A 22992-nucleotide genomic window follows, 5' to 3' on the forward strand; every position below is an offset into this window, starting at 1 on the left:
GTGTCTTCCATTTCTGTACTCCACTCTGATAGAAATAGGCGATGGAGATATGGAGAGGGACAAAATTTCAGGAAAAAATTATCTTGAGATTATTCTCATGTCTATAGAAAGGCAGGAAGGGAAGCATCAGTATCCAACAGATACTGAGAGAAAGATGAAGGGAGGAGTTAATTACGTAAGTAGGTTTTGTTCACAATGCTGCTACACCTGCAGCTCTCTGCAGGTCAATGAAGATGGACACACAGGACGTAGCAGAGCTCTGCTTTCCACAACTCTTTAACACCTCCTGCAAGAAGCCTGCGATTCCTCGGTCCATATGTTCTCTTACATTGTGCTGTCGTCAATCTCTTTCTTAACTGTGGCTCTAAACCTACTAGTCATCATTTCAGTCTCCCACTACAGGCAGAGATTACCTTTTGTATTTTTTTTTTCAAAGATACTGTAGAAATACAAATTTGAACTGGTGATGAATGATTTCTCAAGTGGGCACACTGCATGTATACTTTAACTTGTAGACTATTTTTGCACAGTGCTAGTCAAATATGAGTTTAAAACTAGAAACCACTGGCCACAATCCTCTACCTGTTATTAATCTGAAGATCCAATTCAGTGTGACCTCACTAGGTTTTAAGTGTTACTTGATGAGATAGTACCTATAGCTATTTTCTAAAAAAATTTTTTTCATTCTAGTGATAATAAGGGACTTATTTGGAATTTTTGGCTGTAAAAGGGCCAGAAATCATACTATAAGTGAATGCTTTTGCCCCTTTTTTCAGAATAACCTCAGCTTTCAATACCTGGCAGACATTTTACATTATTTTATTGTTATGACAATGGAACAACAGTTTAAAGGGAAAAAAACCCAAAAATGAACTTTGTTTTTTGAGATTTATAATTAAGTGGAAACTGATAGTCAACATGAACAAAATATAACACAACATCAACTTGCAATATGAACTATAATAAATATATACAAAAAAGTTGTTTAGCCCTGCTCTTTCAGTTTTTCATTTTTTGGCCTTTTTATATTACAAATGTCCAGGCGTTTTTGGGCCTGTGTGAAAGACTCTGAAGCAGTTCCTATCCACCTGGAGACAGAGACCCACACTGCACTGCTCACACTGCCAGGGAGTTTTTCTTTTGCACAGAGTGCACTTTCACCTTCCCTAGGTTGCCATGCTTTCCTTGGATCCTTCAGGTGGCCAATGGTCTCTCTGCTCTGTGCGTCACCAATACTTGTCTGAGATTGGACAGTCTTTTGCAATGTAAAGTCTCGTAAAGTCCCCTAAAGTCTCGTAAAGTCTCGTAAAGCTCGTCTTCTCAGCTTTCACTCGTTCAAAAGCTTGAAGAGTTACGGTGCGTAATGCGCACTTGGTAAAATTGGAGGCTGAGTTTTCCTTCCGTGTTCAAACAGGATTAGCTTGTGTATGCTTCATGCTAGCGTAAAGCACCGCATATCCCCGTAAAGCCCTGCTTCTCTTCTTTTCAAAACCGTTTGCATTTTCGCTCTAGCATAAACGATGGCGGAGTTAGCATCATTTAAACAGTGCCTGTAAACTGGGCCCGCCGGCGGGCCCGTGGTAGTTAAAGGGTTAATAATATTTTTCTGTCTTCTTTCAGGCAGCTCCACACCTCCACTAATATCCTCCTCTTCTCTCTGGCTGTCTCAGACTTTCTTGTTGGTGTCTTGGTGATACCAGGAGAAATCCTCAGAAACACAGCCTGCTGGACTGTTGGTCAGCTCACATGTTTACTGTATATTTTTGTGTCCTTGATTCTTACCTCTGCCTCAGTGGGAATTATGGTGCTGATATCAGTTGAGCGCTATGTAGCTATTTGTGACCTTCTGCATTATCCCACTAGAATCACTCACAGAAGAGTGAAACTCTGTGTTTGTCTGTGCTGGCTCTGCTCCATTACAGCTGTCACACTTCAGCAATCAGTGACTCTAACAGCAAAGAAATCAGAGATGAAAGCAGCCAGAACTCTGGGTGTTCTCATAGTTGTGTTTCTATTATGTTTCTGTCCATATTATTGTGTCTCTCTCATAGGGGACGACTTTCTCAGTGGCTCATCAGCAGCTATTGTGATATATGTGTTCTACTTTAACTCATGCATAAACTCTGTAATCTATGCTATGTTCTACTCCTGGTTTAGAAAAGCAGTGAAACACATTGTGACTCTACAGATACTGCGGTCTGGCTCCAGTGAGGTCAACATACTGTAGGTAAATACATTCAGTGTACTGCAGGGGTGTCCAAAGTCCGGCCCGCGGGCCGTCCATTTTTATTTGGCCCTCAAGTAATTTTATAAATAGAAAATGGCCCGCACTTCAACTTTTGCTTGAGTGTAATGCACTTCTTAGTTTTAACACGAGGGGGAGCTACTGATGATCAAGGCAGTTGCTCTACCAAAAAGGACAATCACAGAAGAAATTTACCTCCAAGTTACTAAACATGGCAGAACCAAAGAAGCGAAAGGTAGAAAGTGAGTGCAGAAAATTTCAGACACGGTGGGAGAGTGAATATTTCTTCAAAGAATTCAAGACAAAGTGTGTCTGTTTGATCTGCACTGAAACTGTGGCAGTTATGAAAGAGTATAATGTACGACGTCATTATGAAACCAAACATCAGGCCTATGCATCCTACACTGGTGCTGAGCGAGAGCAGAAATTAAAGCAAATGCTAGCTGTCCTGCAGGGTCAGCAACAGTATTTTGTTCGTGCTCAAATTGTCCAGGAAAAGGCTACAATAGCAGCTATGAGGTCGCCCAACTCATCGCAAGACATGGCAAGTCTTTTTCAGATGGAGACCTCATAAAACGCTGCCTCGTTAAAGTCACCGAAATAATGTTCCCGGAAAAAGTGCAGGACTTCAACAACGTCAGCATGTCCAGAAATACAGGGAGTGCAGAATTATTAGGCAAGTTGTATTTTTGAGGAATAATTTTATTATTGAACAACAACCATGTTCTCAATGAACCCAAAAAACTCATTAATATCAAAGCTGAATGTTTTTGGAAGTAGTTTTTAGTTTGTTTTTAGTTTTAGCTATTTTAGGGGGATATCTGTGTGTGCAGGTGACTATTACTGTGCATAATTATTAGGCAACTTAACAAAAAACTAATATATACCCATTTCAATTATTTATTTTTACCAGTGAAACCAATATAACATCTCCACATTCACAAATATACATTTCTGACATTCAAAAACAAAACAAAAACAAATCAGCGACCAATATAGCCACCTTTCTTTGCAAGGACACTCAAAAGCCTGCCATCCATGGATTCTGTCAGTGTTTTGATCTGTTCACCATCAACATTGCGTGCAGCAGCAACCACAGCCTCCCAGACACTGTTCAGAGAGGTGTACTGTTTTCCCTCCTTGTAAATCTCACATTTGATGATGGACCACAGGTTCTCAATGGGGTTCAGATCAGGTGAACAAGGAGGCCATGTCATTAGTTTTTCTTCTTTTATACCCTTTCTTGCCAGCCACGCTGTGGAGTACTTGGACGCGTGTGATGGAGCATTGTCCTGCATGAAAATCATGTTTTTCTTGAAGGATGCAGACTTCTTCCTGTACCACTGCTTGAAGAAGGTGTCTTCCAGAAACTGGCAGTAGGACTGGGAGTTGAGCTTGACCCCATCCTCAACCCGAAAAGGCCCCACAAGCTCATCTTTGATGATACCAGCCCAAACCAGTACTCCACCTCCACCTTGCTGGCGTCTGAGTCGGACTGGAGCTCTCTGCCCTTTACCAATCCAGCCACGGGCCCATCCATCTGGCCCATCAAGACTCACTCTCATTTCATCAGTCCATAAAACCTTAGAAAAATCAGTCTTGAGATATTTCTTGGCCCAGTCTTGACGTTTCAGCTTGTGTGTCTTGTTCAGTGGTGGTCGTCTTTCAGCCTTTCTTACCTTGGCCATGTCTCTGAGTATTGCACACCTTGTGCTTTTGGGCACTCCAGTGATGTTGCAGCTCTGAAATATGGCCAAACTGGTGGCAAGTGGCATCTTGGCAGCTGCACGCTTGACTTTTCTCAGTTCATGGGCAGTTATTTTGCGCCTTGGTTTTTCCACATGCTTCTTGCGACCCTGTTGACTATTTTGAATGAAACGCTTGATTGTTCGATGATCACGCTTCAGAAGCTTTGCAATTTTAAGACTGCTGCATCCCTCTGCAAGATATCTCACTATTTTTGACTTTTCTGAGCCTGTCAAGTCCTTCTTTTGACCCATTTTGCTAAAGGAAAGGAAGTTGCCTAATAATTATGCACACCTGATATAGTGTGTTGATGTCATTAGACCACACCCCTTCTCATTACAGAGATGCACATCACCTAATATGCTTAATTGGTAGTAGGCTTTCGAGCCTATACAGCTTGGAGTAAGACAACATGCATGAAGAGGATGATGTGGACAAAATACTCATTTGCCTAATAATTCTGCACTCCCTGTAAGGTGGCTTATAAGGCAATTTTTGAGAAAATTAAAGGATTTTAAGTGTGCCTTATAGTGCGGAAAATACAGTAAATCAGTCGGAAGCTGACAGAACATCAGAGGAGGTACACGGCTTTGGAGTTGACGTCATGCCGCAATGCATTGTGTTCGGGGTCTACGTATCAAAACAGACACTGTGTTGGAACGACGACGACAAGAATCATGCTTAAAAGCAGCTCCAAAGAAAACGGATGGTATAGAGACCGATTGCGTCCAGAGGCGAAGCAGCGGTACTTGCAGAAAATAGCGTGCATTGGAAATGTGGACCCGTATGAAACACGGCCGTGGAGTAGAAACCCTGAAGACCAACCGCTATAGCCTGACATATTTTCGTACCTTATCTGTGGAGTCAGCGCGTACAAGTCGTCATTCAAACAAAGGTAAGTCAGCTCAAGTACTGCGTGTGAAATGCGTTTGATTTCCCTGCAAACATTGAGATTAGTGCAGCATAAATTCATTCATGAGGGGGAAATTACAGTGAGAACATGTGGAGGCTGTTAGGTGGATAACATAGTGAGTTCAGTGCATTGATGTGACATTGTCCTGAAGGATTTAGTTATTCTTTATGGTCAAAGAAATTGCAATGATTTATTCATATTTATTATAAATAATTCTAATTATAGATCTTGCTTCAATATTTGTATCTTGTGTCACTAAAAATACACTTTATTTTAATTTTATACATTGATTAATGACCTGCAGAATCTCCTTATCATATTAAGTGATTCATAATTGTCACTTTATGCTTTCTCCATCTCTAAAGTGATTACATCCTTGCATTACATACTTTAGGTTCATTTTCTGCAGAGAGAACAGGCAGATTTAGAATAGAACATGCAGCGTTCTATAGATGGACACATAAAGAAATGAAAAATTACACGTATGTGCTAACTTTCTAAACACTGTTACATTTATGATAAAGTAGATAAAACACTTATGTCGGCCTTGGCTCATAGTTCTTGTCTTTAAATTAACTTTGTCTGTGTGTGTTTCAGGTACTGCACTCTCAAAGACTGAATGAACCAGCATTGCAGCCATGGGTCACTGTGAGCATCACAGGGAAGGTTGAAGCCGCCCACTGCACCTGTATGGCCGGAGTCGTGGAGACCTGCACCCATGTCGCTGCTCTTCTGTTTAATGTAGAAGCAACAGTGTGGATCTGTGGCACAAGGCCTGTTACAGATGAACCTGCATACTGGGTTTTGCTGGGTTATGTGACCAAGATATAGTCAGTGGTTGGCCATAAGATAGACTTCTCCTCTTCAGCTGCCCAAAAAAAGGCTCTTGATCAAAACATAAACAGACCATCCGTATTGAAAGGTAAAAGGAGCCGTCCTCAAAAAAAAAATCCCACCTGCTACTGTGGAGGAGTTGTCACTGCTATAATGCCATAATGTTTTATATAGGGGTCTAGATTTATGCCTGAAGTGCACTGCCATGTAAATAATTTGCATTTACTGAATATGTACTGACTGAGTACCACTGTTCAAAAATTGAATAAAGAAACAAACTAATTTTTGCCTCTTTTTTTATTATTAAAACCACTTTATAGAACATCACATCAGTTACAATGTAGAATCCATGTCATTTATAGTTTACAAAAGACAAAATGTTTACATAAAATCATGACAGTGTTTACATGATATCACCCACTACTAACATTATTTACTGTATCTTTTGAAAAAAAAAATACCACTATTTATACAGCAAAAGACTTAAGAATATTTAACAGGAGCAAGTTTCATTTTCCCTGGTTTTACTATAACACTGCTCACCAAACGCAGCAAACCTTCACCATCTTATCCAGAAGGGTCACCTCTTCACCCTCACATGGAAGAAGTAATCTGATTGGCATGGTGGTATGTTTGAAGCAGGTCCCTTATGTAGCGCTGGAACCCAGTCACGATGTGTTTCATCCATTTCATAGGCTGGTTTGCTGCAATAATGCCAAATAATGAGAAACTCTATAAAGAGAAGGTAGTTCTGCAAAATCACTCAGTAGGATGTTTGTTCTAATTTGCTATGACCTCAGAGCGCATCGACCTGCTGGAAAGCCGGTGGACGTATGTGCCAAACCAGGAGAACACTAACACAGGAACAGTGTGTCAGGTCACGGTCCTTTCTACGGTTACCTTTAATAGCCATTCTAACCCTTTTGTGTCAAGTTGTGTGCATGTTATCAGGCCAACTCACCAGGGTATGTAAACCTTTGATCAGGGTCATTTAGGTATTTCGTGTAGTGATTGTGATTTAAAAAGAGTAAACACAGTTGTTTGATACTAAATGGCTTCAGCCAACCATTGTCTGACAAATGGTTAAGAAATCATGAATTCTGCCAGGATATGCACAATTGTACAGTGTTTTAATCATCTTTGGAACAGACTCCACAGTTTCAGTTCACCCTTATGTGTTATACATACATAAGATAAGGTTACAGGTTTTTAGGATCACCTCTGAAGGCTGAAACAATAACAAGTGGATGAAATCACAAAATACATGAACGCATGAGAAGAAAAAACGTGCTCTAAACGAACTTCAAAGTCTCAAATAAAATGCTGACCACAAACACGAATACAGCGTAAAAGACAGATATTTCTGGAAAACAACAACATGTGAGAGTACTCATGCAGTCTATCAAATTCCTACTCATACTGAAACGTTTTACGAGCCTCTGGCTTCTCACCTGTGTGAGTTTTCTTGTGACCATCAAACTACTTTTTTGATGGAAACTTTTCCCAAGTTTCACAAGAATACGATCTGTGTGGGTTCTCATGTGATTATACAAATTAGTGCATTGACTGAAGCTTTTACCACATGTATCACAGGGATACGGCCTCTCACCTGTGTGAGTTCTCATGTGGACAGATAAATTCGTTTTCTGAATGAAACTTTTCCCACATATATCACAGGGATATGGCCTCTCTTCTGTGTGAACTCTAAGGTTGCGTTACCAGTTACCTTTATTTCTGAAGCTTTTCCCACATGTTTGACAGGCATATGGCCTTTCACCTGTGTAGGTTCTCATGTGATCATACAAAGTACCGCTTTGACTGAGATTTTTCCCACATGTATCACAAGGATATGGCCTTTCACCTGTGTGAATTCTCATGTAAGTATGCAAATTACTGCTTCGACTGGAACTTTTCCCACATGTATCACAGGGATATGGCCTCTCACCTGTGTGAATTCTAAGGTGGCATTTCCAGTTATCTTTATTTCTGAAGCTTTTACCACATGTATCACAGGAAGACAGTTTCACATCAGTGTGGGGTTTCTTTCTTTAGGACTGATTCCTGATGGATTTTTGGCAAACTTCAGACTCTCTACCTGTGGCCGCATTGCAGGGACTCTCTGACACAGTTGAGCTCTCCACACCATCGTGACTTCTGTCTCTCTTCTGTCTCTTCTTTGGCACTGAGGCCACAGTTTCACTTAACCCTGACTCTTCACACTTGCTGGATTCTTCATCTGTGCTTTCACTTTGAGGATAATCATCAGAGAGGAGCTGCTCCCCGTCTCCTCCTGGTTCACTGTTGTGTCCTTCCTTAGCAGCAGTCACCATATCAGGCTCCTCCTTCAATCCCAGCTGCTCTCCCTCCTCACTGCTGCACAGTTCCTCCTGTTCCTTTTTAATCTGTGGAGCTTCTGGTTCCTCCTGGTCCACACTGGAGATCCTCTACTGGTTCCAGAGCTGCTGCTCAGGGAGAACCTCCTCCTCCTCACAGACATGCTGCTGTGGGACGTCTGGAGGAACAGAAGAAAGAAATCACAATCACAGAAACATTAACAGGACTTTACAGCATAACCAGTGTTGGGTAAGTTACTTTAAATTAGTAACTTAGTTACATTACTAGTTACTTCTATCAAAAGTAACTCAGTTACTTCAAGTTACTTGTTACTTTCAAAGTAACTAGTTACTAGGGAAAGTAACTTTGGTTTTACTCAGAATTCTCTTATTAATGTGTTGCTTCCCTAACTGGATACCCAGCAAGGATGTCAGTCTTCTAGCTTGCTTGCATATTAGCACTATCCTGCCACAAGTGCACTGTGCCGCCTACCAACAGAAAGGAAAAATAATGTGCATATTTCCACAAGAGAAATCCCACGCCTGGACCGTAGTCGACTGCCGCCGTGATTCTAGCCTACATCACAGCGTCACGTGCACTTTTTACATCCAACACGAAAACTGCAGTCGTGGTGCTTTCGATTTTACTCGGAACTCGGAAATTCGGCCTTCCGAGTAGGAAGATGTAGGTAACTCCAGACTGCAGATGAGCTGCATACAGGGCTGGACTGGGACAAAAAAATCGTCCCGGGCATTTTGACTAGATACCAGCCCACCATTGTAGGAAAAACCATAAAGCCTTTGAATGAAAACCAACGCTGCTGTGACAGTGATGTAAACTTTCATATTGGTATTGTGGTGGCAGATTTCTTTTCTCATATATTAATCACATATTTAATTATATCACATTAGTTATAGTAATATCACTTTCTCACTTTACTATAGTAAGAGCACTCCTGTCACTAGTTTACATGCATGTGGAATGTTAACACAGTGAGGCCATTGTAATGGGAGACGTTAAACAGATAGTGGGACTCCTTCTGCTTATCAGGGATGTAAATCCTTAGGTGACGGCCAAGCAGAAAACAAGTTCATAATTCTCTCTTTGAGGGAGAAGGTATAGCCCCCCGTGAGAGGGGCCAACATGTAAGAGTTTGTGGAATGCTCTTTGTCTGTGTCTCTGTATGTCCTGGTGTTTCACTAGGATGCTCTCTCCACATTTCAATGTGTTTATTAAACTCACTTCAAATCAAGCTCATTGGGTGTGTTGCAGGTTATTGTTAAAATTTCCATAACAGCATATATGCATCAATCTAATAAACTTAAACCTACACCATCCTCCCTATTCTGGTATTCTAAACAGTACTTAGCCCAGAGGAGGTTCCCAAAGTGTGGGGCCCGCCCCCTAGGGGGGGCGCAGAGCCATTGCAGGGGGGCACGGTATGAAAATAAAAAAAAATTAAAAGAAAGCTTGGACACTGCTAGCATAATGGACAGGTTTTTGACGGGGCCCCCACACAAACGCAAAGCAGGAGATGAAGCATCGCCAAATATGTTTCCAACCCAACTTCCTTCCAAGCCAAAGACTAGAAAATATGGTGAAGCATATCTTCCCTTTGGCTTCACCTTCACAAGTGCCAAGGTAGGTCTCCCCTGCAAAATTAGTTTCCCTGCGTCGGGAGCACGCGCTGGGCTCTCCAAATCACGGACAAACAGGATCCCACATTCTTGATTTTTAGTTCAAACACTTCTTGTAATGACTACTCCTGACATTTTGGACATGTTAGCTCTTTATGCAGTAAAGTTACAGTGGGATACAAATAATATTAGACTGATCCTTCCGTAATTTGTTCCCCCCGGTTCAAATCACGGACAAACAGTATCCCACAGCTGTTTTTGTTTTTGAACCCATTTTGCACAGAGAGGCATTTTTTGAAAAATGTATTGGCAGCAATGTCAGATTAACAGTAACAGTATTTTGTCTCTATCTGCCATTCTGCAATTCATCTCATGTAAACAATAACGTGGCGCACAGCGTGACGTGAAAAGAGGCACATACCTTTGTCGTTGCGTGACGAACTCTGTAATCCTCGTCCACACGTAAACGCAAAAAAGGAGTTTTAAATAATCTCCGTTTTTGGTGAATTGCAACGCCGTTTACGTGTTGACGAAAGGCCCAAACGCATAGAAACAGCTGCGTTTTCAAAAATACCCGTGTAGGTGTGGACGTAGCGTAAAAGAGTTAGTAGTATATTTTCTTACTACCTGTAATTTATTGCAGATTACTTGTATTTGCTTAATCATTTACTAAATGTTTGAGGTGTAAAATAAAGCGCAATGGAGCAAAATATGGGTGTGTGTTTGGAGGATGTGTTTGTGCGGGGGGGTGTTTAGGTTGTGGGGGGACGCGAACATTTTTCTTGTAAAACAAAGGGGGGCCTGGCAAAAAAAGTTTGGGAACCACTGTCTTAGCCAAAACCCAAAGGCTGCTTGGTCGAGTTAACCTCTTGAACTATCTACAACACATGGTGGAAACCTGACATTAAGACAGAGAAGACTAGCGGTGAAACATTGACAGGGGATTTCTTTAAATCACCCCGTAGTTCTTCAGCTGAGACACCTGAGTTAGAAAACACAAACACTGCAGCTGTCTTTCACTCGCGAGGGGCAGTCATGGAACGCAACACCTGCGTCTCATCACTGTCTGCGTGCTTTATTTATACTTTTCTGTGTGTGTGTGTGTACAAATAAAACAGAGTTATTCTAAGAACTCAGAGCTGAGGTTCCCCTTTTTCTAAATCTGCGTGTTCTTAGAAGAAGAGGAAGCTGTAAGTTGTTTATCACAGAAGAGTTTATGACAGAAGTCATGTAGACATTTGCTTAATGTTATGATCTAATGTTGTCAGTGTTTTGTTTTATGCGTGACTCCTCCCACCAGAGGATGGCTGTGGGTTTCTTCCCCTTTCCTCTTTGCACAACAAAGAGCATGTGTGTTTGAGTCGTTGTTTCATAGAGTGTCTGGTGTTAGTATCTTAATTTTGTAAATAGCTGTAAATAGATTTGTAAAGTAGCAATTGTGTATTTTGTTCACCTTGTATATATTGTTCACTGCAGCAGCCTAGTAGGCGTGAGAAGCCATTTTTGTTGATTAAGTTTTCTCCTGTTTTTCATGTAGAAAGTTAGGTAAGTGAATTGTCTTTTGTTTGGTTTTCATTTTGTGCAGGAAAGCGTAGGGACCATTAGGGAGTTTTGTTTGTTATTTTTGGCACTGCTCACTGCTGAAGCAAATAAATGGCTGCTTAGCATTTTAGAAGATACTATTGTTTGGGTTCTTGCTTTGGTGGAGCGAGAGTGGGCCAATTTCTTGTTGCGTTCAATACACGCCTAGACAAAGAACGTAACATAAATTGGGGGCTCGTCCGGGATTCATTCCGTCTTCGCTGGAGGGTCCGAGGGACCGCTTCAGCCTTCCGTCTTCGCTGGAGGGTCCAAGGGACCGCTTCAGCCTTTCGTCTCCGCTGGAGGGTCCGAGGGACCGCTTCAGCCTTCCGTTTCAGCTGGAGGGTCTTAGGGGCCTGTCCGGCCTTCGTCTGTCTCTGCTGGAGGGTCCGAGGGACCGCTTCAGCCTTCCGTTTCAGCTGGAGGGTCCGAGGGGCCCGTCCAGCCTTCGTCTGTCTTCGCTGGAGGGTCCGAGGGACCGCTTCAGCCTTCTGTCTCCGCTGGAGGGTGCAAGGGACCGCTTCCATCTCAGCTGGAGGGTCCGAGGTCCCGTCCGGCCTTTGTTTGTATTCGCTGGAGGGTCCGAGGGACCGCTTCAGCAGCCTGCTCTGGCTGGAGGGCTCGAGGAGCCCGTCCAGCCATCAGCGTTGCCTGCAGAACAGCAACCAGTGCCTTATGTGCTGGTCCTTACTCCTCCAGGACTTCGACATTGAAATCCGGTACAAAAGGGCTTAGAGAACGTCATGGCTGATGTCCCCTCTAGGTCATGAATCAAATATTTCATTTGGGATTAAATGTTTGATTTTTGGGTGGGGGGGAAATGTTATGATCCAATGTTGTCAGTGTTTTGTTTTATGCGTGACTCCTCCCACCAGAGGATGGCTGTGGGTTTCTTCCCCTTTTCTCTCTCAGGTGGTGGACATCTGGGCGTGCCTGCTGAGTAGCTGGGTGGAGTCTCTGCCTATCCTCGGATTGGATAATTGGTTGATCACCTCCAGTATTTAACCACCAGATGACAGCCACCTGGCCCCCTCCCTCTCTACTAGCCTCCACCATCCAACAAAGAGCATGTGTGTTTGAGTCGTTGTTTCATAGAGTGTCTGTGCCCAGTGATTTGCAAGTATAACCCTGTGTGTGTGTGTGTGTCTGGTGTTAGTATCTTAATTTTGTAAATAGATTTGTAAAGTAGCAATTGTGTATTTTGTTCACCTTGTATATATTGTTCACTGCAGCAGCCTAGTAGGCGTGAGAAGCCATTTTTGTTGATAAAGTTTTCGCCTGTTTTTCATGTAGAAAGTTAGGTAAGTGAATTGTCTTTTGTTTGGTTTTCGTTTTGTGCAGGAAAGCGTAGGGACCATTAGGGAGTTTTGTTTGTTATTTTTGACACTGCTCACTGCTGAAGCAAATAAATGGCTGCTTAGCATTTTAGAAGATACTATTGTTTGGGTTCTTGCTTTGGTGGAGCGGGAGTGGGCCAATTTCTTGTTGCGTTCAATACACGCCTAGACAAAGAACGTAACATTATTGATTAATAAAAGAGCACATTTCATGTAGCTGATCATATATACACAATTTTCTTTTGACAGACATGATCATTACTGAATATTAAAATTAATAAATGACAGCTTTATTGATATTTTCATAAACTATTTATTTACCACATCAATAAACAGCATGGCAGGGTAAAATATTTTTTCTAATATGGCAACCTTTAAAAAATGAAAGGAGAAGGAAAGACAGGTGAGAAAGAATAAAACTTAATTGACTTTTTGATGGCATTTTACACACAGTACTGGTACAGAATCTAGAAAATGTGGGAAAATACTGGCATCATATACAGTACTTCTGAAGAAATTATGATGGGATCCTGAAAAAAAAATTACTATGTACAATAATGGATTTCTATACATTTTACATCAGATGAAAACATTTGTTGTAAGATTCAGATAATTATTTATTAAAAGCGAGACATATGAAATGAGAATAAGGAAGTATTTCTTTGTGCCCCCCTTTCCCTGTTAATGCCCTAACTGGCCCACTAGCAAAACTTTGCTAGACCCACCCCTGCACAGTTACCAGCTGTCAGCTACGTAGAAAAGGATCCTGGTGTTATTTGTCTCTCAGAAACAGTTCATAACTTCCCTTCAGCTCATTCATGTCACCTAAAAGGTAACCCTGTTTCTCCATCACCTGTTCAGCTCTGACGATTCAGTAAGGACATCTCCTGGTTTCATCTTCATGTTTCCCTCTCACCACATATCCAAACCGATATTGTGACCACCAGCTTTACAGCTGTGGCTCCAACAAACATGAGCTGATACTAGAAGGTAATATTAAATAAATTCTAACAACAGCTTATCAAGTTTAAACGTGCTGCTGTTGTTTAATGCAACTTCCGCTGCTTTCTTCTTTCTGGCGCAAAGTGGGAGATAAACAGAGTTACTTTTACACATCTGCCAGCATCTGGCCAATCCACCACCTTTCCATCCACCAAATCAACCGTTTTCGTGGGCGTTGCCATATTGGAATCCCGACTTCTCTGACGAGGCTAACCAGAACGCCGTTTACTCGGGTGTGACATCATTCCCAGGTCCGTGTTCCGATTTAAGTCGAACACAACACACGAAGTAACGAATAACGATCCTATCTAAATCACAGTAACGATTAACGCCTTCCTGATTTTGGCATAATAACTAGTTACCGTGCGCGTTACCACAATAATAACAACATAGTTACTGTAACGCGTTAGTCCCTACACTGAGCATAACTGCGTCGCTCATGAATGTGAGAGTTCAGCTGTATCAGTCACTGATCTCAGATCTGAATTTATTCAGATAAAGACAAACCCATCTGGAAGGTAAAGCCACCTCAGACAGCAGCAGCACCACGCTACGACTACAGTTAATAAATTCAATATTAGATTTCATTGTGCCGAGGCTGCACATTAAACTTTGTGTCACTTCTTTCAGTCACGTCCGTGACTCTGAACAACAACATGGTGGACTTTGTTTTTGTCTCCCGCGTGTAATAGTGATGTGTCGTTCGCGAATGAAATGGCTCTTAGAGCTGGCTCTTTTAAGTGAACGATGCGAGCCAGCTTCTTATTGGGAGCCGTGGTTTTTTTTTTGTTTTTTTTTTTTCTTTCTTTCTCTTGCCCTCTCTCTCTCTCTCTCTCACTTTTTTCGCTTCACGCTTCAGCCTTGTGTTTGTGCTGAGCAGAGACAGGAGGGGCACAAACAAAGCCTTGCGTGTGCGCCCTCTAGTGTAACTGGGGCGCAAACGCAAGGCTCTCGCAACAGCAGTAGCACACGAAAAGAGCAGAAGGTAGAGTGAAAGAAAGAGAGCCAGGAGCAACAACAAGAGACAACATTGTCACAGAAAAGAAGCAAAATCTGGAAAAATTTCATTGACAATACAAAGGCAGAGTGTAGAGTCTGCAAGAAGAGTATCATATAGAGCCGGCTCCACAAACACAGGCACCTGAGAACTGTCCACCCATCAGTGCAATGGGAAGATAAAACACAGTCAGTTGAGTGTGATATAAGTGAAGGGTGCCAGTGTGTCTACCCACTGAGCTGGTGGGAGACCAAGGCTTCAATTTATCCACGTCTTACCCAGGTGATGACATGGGGACTGTGCATGTGGCAACATCAGTCCCCTCTGAGAGAATCTTCTCCAAAACAGGACAGATAATTACTGACAGAAAAAGCCGGATCAGCTCCTCAAAGCTGAGGCACAACCTTTCCCTTAATTAAAGAGGAGCGTTCATTTTCTTTTCTTTTTGTTTTGCATATTTTAATAAATTTTTTATTGTGTTGTGGTTTGCAGTGCCTTGTGTTGTTTCCTTTTAAATGTGTTCAAAAGGAAAAATCTGAAAATTTAAATAGTTAAAAGTTGAATTGTAAATATTTGTTTTTTGTATTTTATAATTTATTTTTTTACATTTTGTGTGGTGTGAATAAATAAAAGAATATTTATATAATAAACATATATAAATAAAAGACACATTTTTTACATTAGTAATTCAGTTTGTACATAATTTTATATTGTTGTTGATAATAATTTAATTAAAGCAACAAAACAACCTGAAGAGCCGCTTGGGAGCCGAAAGAGTCGGCTCTTTTTAGTGAGCTGAGCCCAAAGTGTCGGTTCTCTAAAAAGAGCCAGAATTCCCATCACTAGACCATACTGCCATCGTTTTCGCTTTCCCTGCCTAAAAATATGCAGTGGCTACTTCAATTTCAGGTGGACCCTCTAAACCGCAGGTAAGTAACCATTTTTCATCATCCTTCTTTGCTATTTCACTGGACTGGACATAAGTTTAGCTTTTATTAGCTATATCTGGTCAAGTTGTGGTAAAATGCTAACATTAGCCTAGTCATTGTAGCAAGCTAACCTGCAGTTAATATTTGCTTAGTTTAGTGTCTTTTGGGAGTAAGAGGCCAATGTTGTAGCAGCGGAACAAGATCTTATGAACAGGTTAGCACAAAGTATTCAGCAACCTCATACTGCAGTGCAGCGAAATGCAGAGCAGTCTCATGAGCGCTGGGATGGACAGGCCCAGACCCTAAAACAGACAGTGTAAGAGGAGATGGAAGGTTAGTAATTTAATGGGAAAATTATACTTTTAATTATTTTGATTTGTAAAAAAAAAAAAAAAAAATATCAGTTTCCTGCATTTTGAAAAGTTTTTACTGCTTCTCACATATAGGTAATTCCCAGGACTTTTTTAATCACAAAAGGGGGTGAAAATTGCTTTTCCCCACTCCAAAGTAGTCTGCTGAAGCCTAAATCCAGCAAGCCATTTGGTGTGTATATAGATGTAGTGAATAAGGGCTGTACCAACACTCCTGAGGAGCTGTAGCTGAGCCAAGCAGGGCTGGGAAAGAGGTCCCTCATCTTGACTGATCATATGAGCCACACAATGGTCTCACAGTTTTAATTTAATTTAACTTATATTAGAGAAATGCATGTACATAAAAAAAAAAAAAACATTTTCTATCTCAAATGATAGTGATAGGTATGCAAAGGTATGCAAATGACAGTACTAATTTTTCATATATTAGTACTGATAAGAGTATTATCATTACCGTTCTGTGAAATGTTGAGACATTAATTTGAACTGTTTTTAATTTTTAGATCTGAGGACACTTCCACTCACAGGACAACTAAGTCAGTACTTGTCACACTGCTCCCAGAGTCAGTAGAAAAAGAGCAAATACGTTGGCTGATTTATTCAGGTTGGATTTCTATCAGTTGGCCTTTATTGGAGAAGCAGGATTTAATACTGGTGCATTAAGCAAAGAATTTTTGACTGGTAAAGCTATGTAGTTTGTACTGACAGTTCAGATACTGAATACAGCCAAATCAAATTCATATACAGTTTGTCTGTTTTCATAAATTTCCCAGCATTATGTAGTGTATGACACATGTTAAACATTTCTTTGTGTCTTACAGAACTGCAGCAGAAGTGTTTTCAGTCAGCCTTGCACAGGAAGGTCCATCACCATGAGCTGTATTTGCAAAGTTTCCTGATGAAAGAAACTTTCCAGGATTCACCTTTTCAATTAGAAGGCTATATTCTACATCGTCTTTGGCGAGCCGAAGAGCATCAGAGTTGTGAAAATGCGGATTGTGTTTGTGCGTGTATAGTTATCTACTTTTAAAAACTTCAAATAATTTATTATTTTTGTCCTGTGTGTATATTTTTTTGACTGCAGCTAGTTCAGATTGCTGCTGCACGTCTTTCAACTGGCACTCGTAGATGCGAGCATATCACCCCAGTTTTATATTCACTTCATTGGCTGCCCGTGCATTTTAGGATCCATTTTAAGCTGCTTTTATTTGTTTTTAAATGTTTGTCAAATGCTGCCCCTCTGTACCTCTCTGAGCTTCTTCATCCATACATACCTTCCCGGTCCCTCAGGTCGGCAGACCAGCTCCTCCTGAGCGTGCCCAGGACAAATTATAAGCTCAGAGGGGATCGGGCGTTTGCTGTGGCAGCACCAAAATTGTGGAATGAGTTGCCTTTACATGTTAGACAGGCACCTTCCTTATCTGTTTTTAAATCATGTCTTAAAACATATTTACCTTGGCTTTCAGCACAGCAGGACTTGTTGATGTCTTTTAATGTGTTTCTTATAAATTATATTATTTTTAATATTAAGATATTCTAAATGTAATTTAAACTGTTTTCTCTTTGTTTTATATTTGTAGCACTTTGTTGGATGTAAAGTGCGTTATAAATAAAGATGCTATGCTATGCTATATGATTATAAATGGAACTGGCAGACAACTTAACAGTGTTCACTGTGGAGTTGTCTTGGCAGGCGGTCAGCGCGCAGGACCAGATGAGGCAGGACCAGACAGCTGACCTCTGGCTCGAACTGAGCGGATGCTTCCCATGCACTGACCTCTGGAATGGTGTGGTGGTCGCCTCCCTCTCACGTGGTCGAGGAACGCCGGTGTTGGCCAGGAACCGACCCGAGCTGCCAGACTTACTATCAAGCTGCATCTGGCGCTCTGAACCGGATGCTTGTGTATGACACTCTTTTGCAGCTTTTCAGCCATAAACCCACGGACGACAACAACCTTTTATGCAGGGAGGCGTGATGAGCTGATGGAGCTCCGGTGTGTCTCGGCCTCCCCTGCACAGCTGTGCCCAAGCCACACACCGCCACACCAACGCATGCAAAAGAAAATACTACATTCACCTTCTTCCAAGACTTTTTACAGAACCTTGAAGACTCAGGTTTGTACTGTCCGCCAGTTAAAGTTACTGTCAGGAGACCTGGGTCGTCGACACAGAGTTTTGAGTTTACATTATTATTGAACTTTGCTTTAGATATTATTTATCTTTTCTAATCTTTTGGTTTCTTTGAGTTCTGCTTTCTGGGTTCTGTCTGTGTTCCTTAGTTGCTCTGTCTCCCTGTCTGCTGTATCCCCTTGTCAAGTCTAGGTCTCCGTGTTTTATTTCCTGTTTTACTTTTGAAGTCTGTGTCTCAGGTGTCTGGTTTTGCTTCCCCTGTCTCGTTAGCCCTGATTTGCCCCAGCCTTGTTTTCCTTCTGTCTCTCATTCCCTGATTCCTCCCTCTGTGTATTTAAGCCCTGTGTTTTCCTTTGTCTGTGTCGCGATCTACCGTCTACCGTGCTGTGTGTTCTGCATGTCAGCCTGGTTTTTTTTTTGTTTTGTAGTTTTCATTCATTAATTTCATTAAGTTGCAGTTAGAAGATAAAACGTCATAGAAGCCCATTTGAGAAGTCCTAAGGTTTTAGCCCTTAAAGTTAAGCTTTTACTTTTTATTTCAAAAGTGTATGACCACTGCCATCCTCTTTGCTTTCTCTATCTTAGTTTGGTATGGACATCTGTTAGAAAAAAAACTCCTTAAAATACAGCTTTAACGTAAACGTTGTTTCGGGTCACTGAAAACAAAGATTTTTTTAAAACCCAGTTTTTGCGTTTACATGTGGATGAGGAAAACTGAGATCTAGTCACGCAACGTCAAAGGTGTGTGCCATGGTATTGTTCACATGAGATAAATTTCTACAATGGTGGATAGAGACGAAATACTGTTGCTGTTAATCTTACTCTCTGCAGTGTTTGCATGCTTACACAGTTACTGTCCCTCCGTTTAGAAAGACGGAGGCGTCAGAGTGAACTTCAGATGTGGCTTCTACATTCAGCACAGACACTCTCACAACCCAAATCCCAACGGCAACTTCATCTTCGGTTTTGAATAAATTTAATATTTTTTTTAACATTAAATTCATGCTGTATGCATTTTGTCCATTTCGAAGTTGAGTCTACACCAGCCATATCTCAGAGCGCTATGAATCTGGCCAAGCGAGCCAGTGAGACAAAATCCAAAATACTGTCTTTAGTTATTTACATTTAAAATGATGAAGGCACTTGAAAAGTAACACAAAATTAGCTGCCTTTCCAGAAAAACACAAAAACTTTTCAGAAGTACTTTAGGTTTTGTGTGACACAAAACCCTGTTTACTCTTTTCCTCCCAGGCTTCTAGATTTGTGATTGTCCAACATATCTACACGGTTAGGATTTGGCATGTTCTTGACAGCGTTTGACTTCGATTTCATGTGGACAGAGATATTTTTAATTTTAAACTGCACGTGTGGATGGGATTTTTTTTTTTTTTTTTTTTTCAGAAATACCTGTGTATGTTTGAATGTAGCCTTAAGGTATGCAGAAATCCAGTCTGTTTTGTTACATTTTTTCCCCCCTTTCCTTTTGAAACAAAAGATCTGTGATTTTATTTTAAAGATGTTAATTTTAGTTCCTGAATAATAAATGACTTGAATTGTGTATTCTGATACAGATTTTGACAGCAGGTATCGCCGTGTGTTTAAAAAGCGGACCAAAAACGCAGGCATGGAAGAAAACACAGTATAAGAAAAAGCGAGCCTTTATTTTGGCTGAATATCATGAACAGAAAACAAGGGAAAATGAGGGAAAAGCTAAACTAAAACCTATCCTGGGATAAATTAAGGTTAACTATGAAAACTGTGACAAGAAACATGAATCTGGACAGGAGCAAGAAACCTGGAGAAACGTGAAGCAAGACAAACAGACAACCCGACACTGAACAGAGGAGACAGAGGACTTAAATACACAGGAGGGTAACAAGGGAAGTGGAAACACCTGGGGAGACACAGCTGCCACAAATGATCATAATGCCACAGGGAAAAAAATAAAACATGGAAACAGGAAACATGGAGAGATTCAACATGACAACACAAAGTTGACAATTAGAACATGGAACACGGGGAGAGACTAACGCACAGGCATACTGAAAGTAAAACACTGAGGACAAGATGGACTACATAGAGGACAGGAAAAGACTCATAAATCAGGAGACATAGATGAACAAAAACTAGAACGAAACTCAACTTTTTGTCTTCTCTCTTGGAAAAACCCAACACCCCTGGCCATCAGAAATAATGCTCTGGAATGATTGTAGATACTGTTGTAGTTGTTTTAAAACTCAAATCCCTGTACAGGAGAATCCAGTTCAAAGTTAAAATATGTTTGTTTATTTACAAAACTGGCCTCTAACTCCTGTGAATTTTGCTGTGGGTCAGCCTCTTCAGAACTCCGTCAACAATCTTGTATACTGCAGCCAGGTCAATGTCTTTCTTCTGCAATGCATCAGATGCAGTAGCATTCATTTGGAAGTTGGGACAGGTGATCTCCAGACACAGGATGAATTCAAAATTGATGCTTTTGAGAAGCATCAATTTTCATCTCCCCTGAAAGGCGTACCCTGTCTTGCTAGGTAAAGAATGATGGCTATGACACAAGACAACATTTCTCTCTCTCTCCCTCTCTCTTTGTCTTTTGCAGCTTGTGACACTTGGTTAGCTACTTTAAAAGCTGCCTTCAAGGTTTTTTTTTTTTTTTTTTTTTAATGAGTTACACCTCACCATACCACACATGTGAGACTCTGAGGCACTGTGCTCTTTAATCTTTTCTAAAGCCCTTCTCCACCGATTTAACCCGTTTCCCAGGTTTTGTGAGTTGTGGCAGCTGAAACAAAACATACCATCAGCACTTGGAGAATACTCTAGCCATGGATTATTCTCATACCATTTCTTTTAAAATGATCATCCCTCTTCATTCTTTGGATATGATGGACAGTACTGGTTGGCAGGGTCCAAGATTATCACACATTTGAATAAAGGCCTTATCATACTGTATGTGGAATTGCATGACATGGGCAGGATAATCAATTTGTGAACCTTGTGTGAGGTTTTTTTAGGCATCCTAAATAATCAAATCCTGCTCAAATTTCTGGGCTCCCAGTCCATTAAACATTAGCTGCCTCCCCCGCTTGGCCATCTAAATCTTTTTTATCAAGCCGTTTTGCCTTTTTCAGTGATGCGCATTACTTTAGATTATTCATCCTGGCTCTCTGTGCAACTTCTACTATTTCTGTTATTTATACTTGCTGTTTATCATACCTGCTCAATTTTTTTAATTGGTATGTCCTATTCTGTGTCTTTATTATTCTTCTGTTTTCAGTGCACTAAACATTTAGCACCATCATCAGGTTTTGGAGGTACTAAAATGGTAATAGTTAGCAGGAGAATGTATATTTTGTGTTGACTTCATTGCAAGAGTTGCTATCTAGGGCGCATGCCATGGGCACTCATGTTACAGCTGTCTCACTGCAGATCTCAGTGACTCTAAAAACAACAAAAATCGGCATTATAAGAGCCAGGACATTTTGTGTTTTTGCAGTATTACTATGTTCCCGTTTTAGGTTACAGCTTAATCAATAGTTATTCACATACATTGTGTCTTATCTGTTTTATTTTAACTCCTGTTTAAATGCTGTGATCTATGCTGTGTTGTACTCCTGGTTTAGAAAGGCTGTGAAATGAAGTGTAACCCTACAGATACTGCAGCCTGGCTCCTGTGAGGCCAACATACTGTAGAAGAAAGAAATCTGTTCTAAAAAGATTATCATAATCAAAACTAAGTGACAATTCTTCTGTCCTATCAATTTCATAATAGTAAACTTATTTTGTATTTAGAATATTTAGGGCAAAATATGACAATTCAATAATAATAAATTGATTATAAAATAATAATTTTATTATCGAAATATTTTAATGTTATATTTAATTTAGATTGTCATTTTATAATATAAATATTCATTTTATAATTGTAGTTTATTATGTCCACTTTTCCCTTAATGTTACAAGAAAATGAAAAGTAGGAAAAAATGCTGGATTGAGAGACTTGTGTCCCAGCAACAAATGCTGGATAGTGCAGGCTTGCTTCTGTGAGGTGCACATAATGTAACAAAATGAACAAAAATACATTAGGTTAAAGTTCTGAAATTAACAAACAGAAGTAAAATTATCTCCTAGGGTAATAGCTGTTAATGGAGTTTTGATTCTATTTTCAATTGAATTGTTTTACAAAAATACATTTTGCAGTGTAATTTTATTTATTTTTCAGTTATGTCTGACAAACTTACACAGGGTTCTGCTTTTTGATGAGCTCTACAGTCCTCAGAATTAAGATAACATGGCCATTTTCTCAACTCTGGATCTAATCTAGTTGGCTATGTAGAATCTAGGAATATCGTCTCCAAAAGCTCAACATTTGATCAATCAAAATGTGCACACATAGAGTCTAGCCCCCACCTGTCACCATGTATGCTGATATTACACCAAACCCAGACAATAAGAGGACAAAATGAGCAGATTTTGACAGAATATGATGAAAATCATTATTAGTCATTTGCCTTTTTTTAGATGTCTTTTCCTGTTTAACATAGAGGAGAATCTGATATGAGGTGACACGTATCAGTCTAAAAAAAAGGAGGAAGAAAGAAGAAATCAGCTGGTATGTGGATGCATTTCTGTTCAAAGGCAAACATAACTGCCAGCAAGATGAGGTAATATTGACTGAAATAACTAGTGTTTATCACAAGACAATACATCTAATCACACGGATCAACACGTAAACTATATCCAGTCATTTTTCCAAACTTGGAGATTGCTGAATAATGTTAATGCAATTTTAGAAAAGCAATAGTAAAAGTCAAGAAACTTTCCAGGTCGAAAGGCACTGTCTGGAAGCCTAGCAGTGACACCTTGTGGCGAAAAAGTTAATCACCATCACATGGCTTGTTGACATTCCAGCCACAGTAGCGCAGTGGCCGATGTACCT

General features: G+C 40.6%; 1 long non-coding RNA gene across 1 annotated transcript; it reads left to right on the forward strand.

Moving 5' to 3' along the window:
* Positions 1-15386: 15386 nt before the first annotated feature.
* Positions 15387-19614, forward strand: LOC112844077 (uncharacterized). Its single transcript, XR_003216648.1, has 2 exons — positions 15387-15555; positions 16430-19614. It is a non-coding gene; the product is annotated as an uncharacterized LOC112844077 (long non-coding RNA).
* Positions 19615-22992: the final 3378 nt, after the last annotated feature.

The sequence above is a fragment of the Oreochromis niloticus genome, linkage group LG16 (genome assembly GCF_001858045.2).
Source record: "Oreochromis niloticus isolate F11D_XX linkage group LG16, O_niloticus_UMD_NMBU, whole genome shotgun sequence".
In the NCBI taxonomy this organism is placed as follows: domain Eukaryota; kingdom Metazoa; phylum Chordata; class Actinopteri; order Cichliformes; family Cichlidae; genus Oreochromis; species Oreochromis niloticus.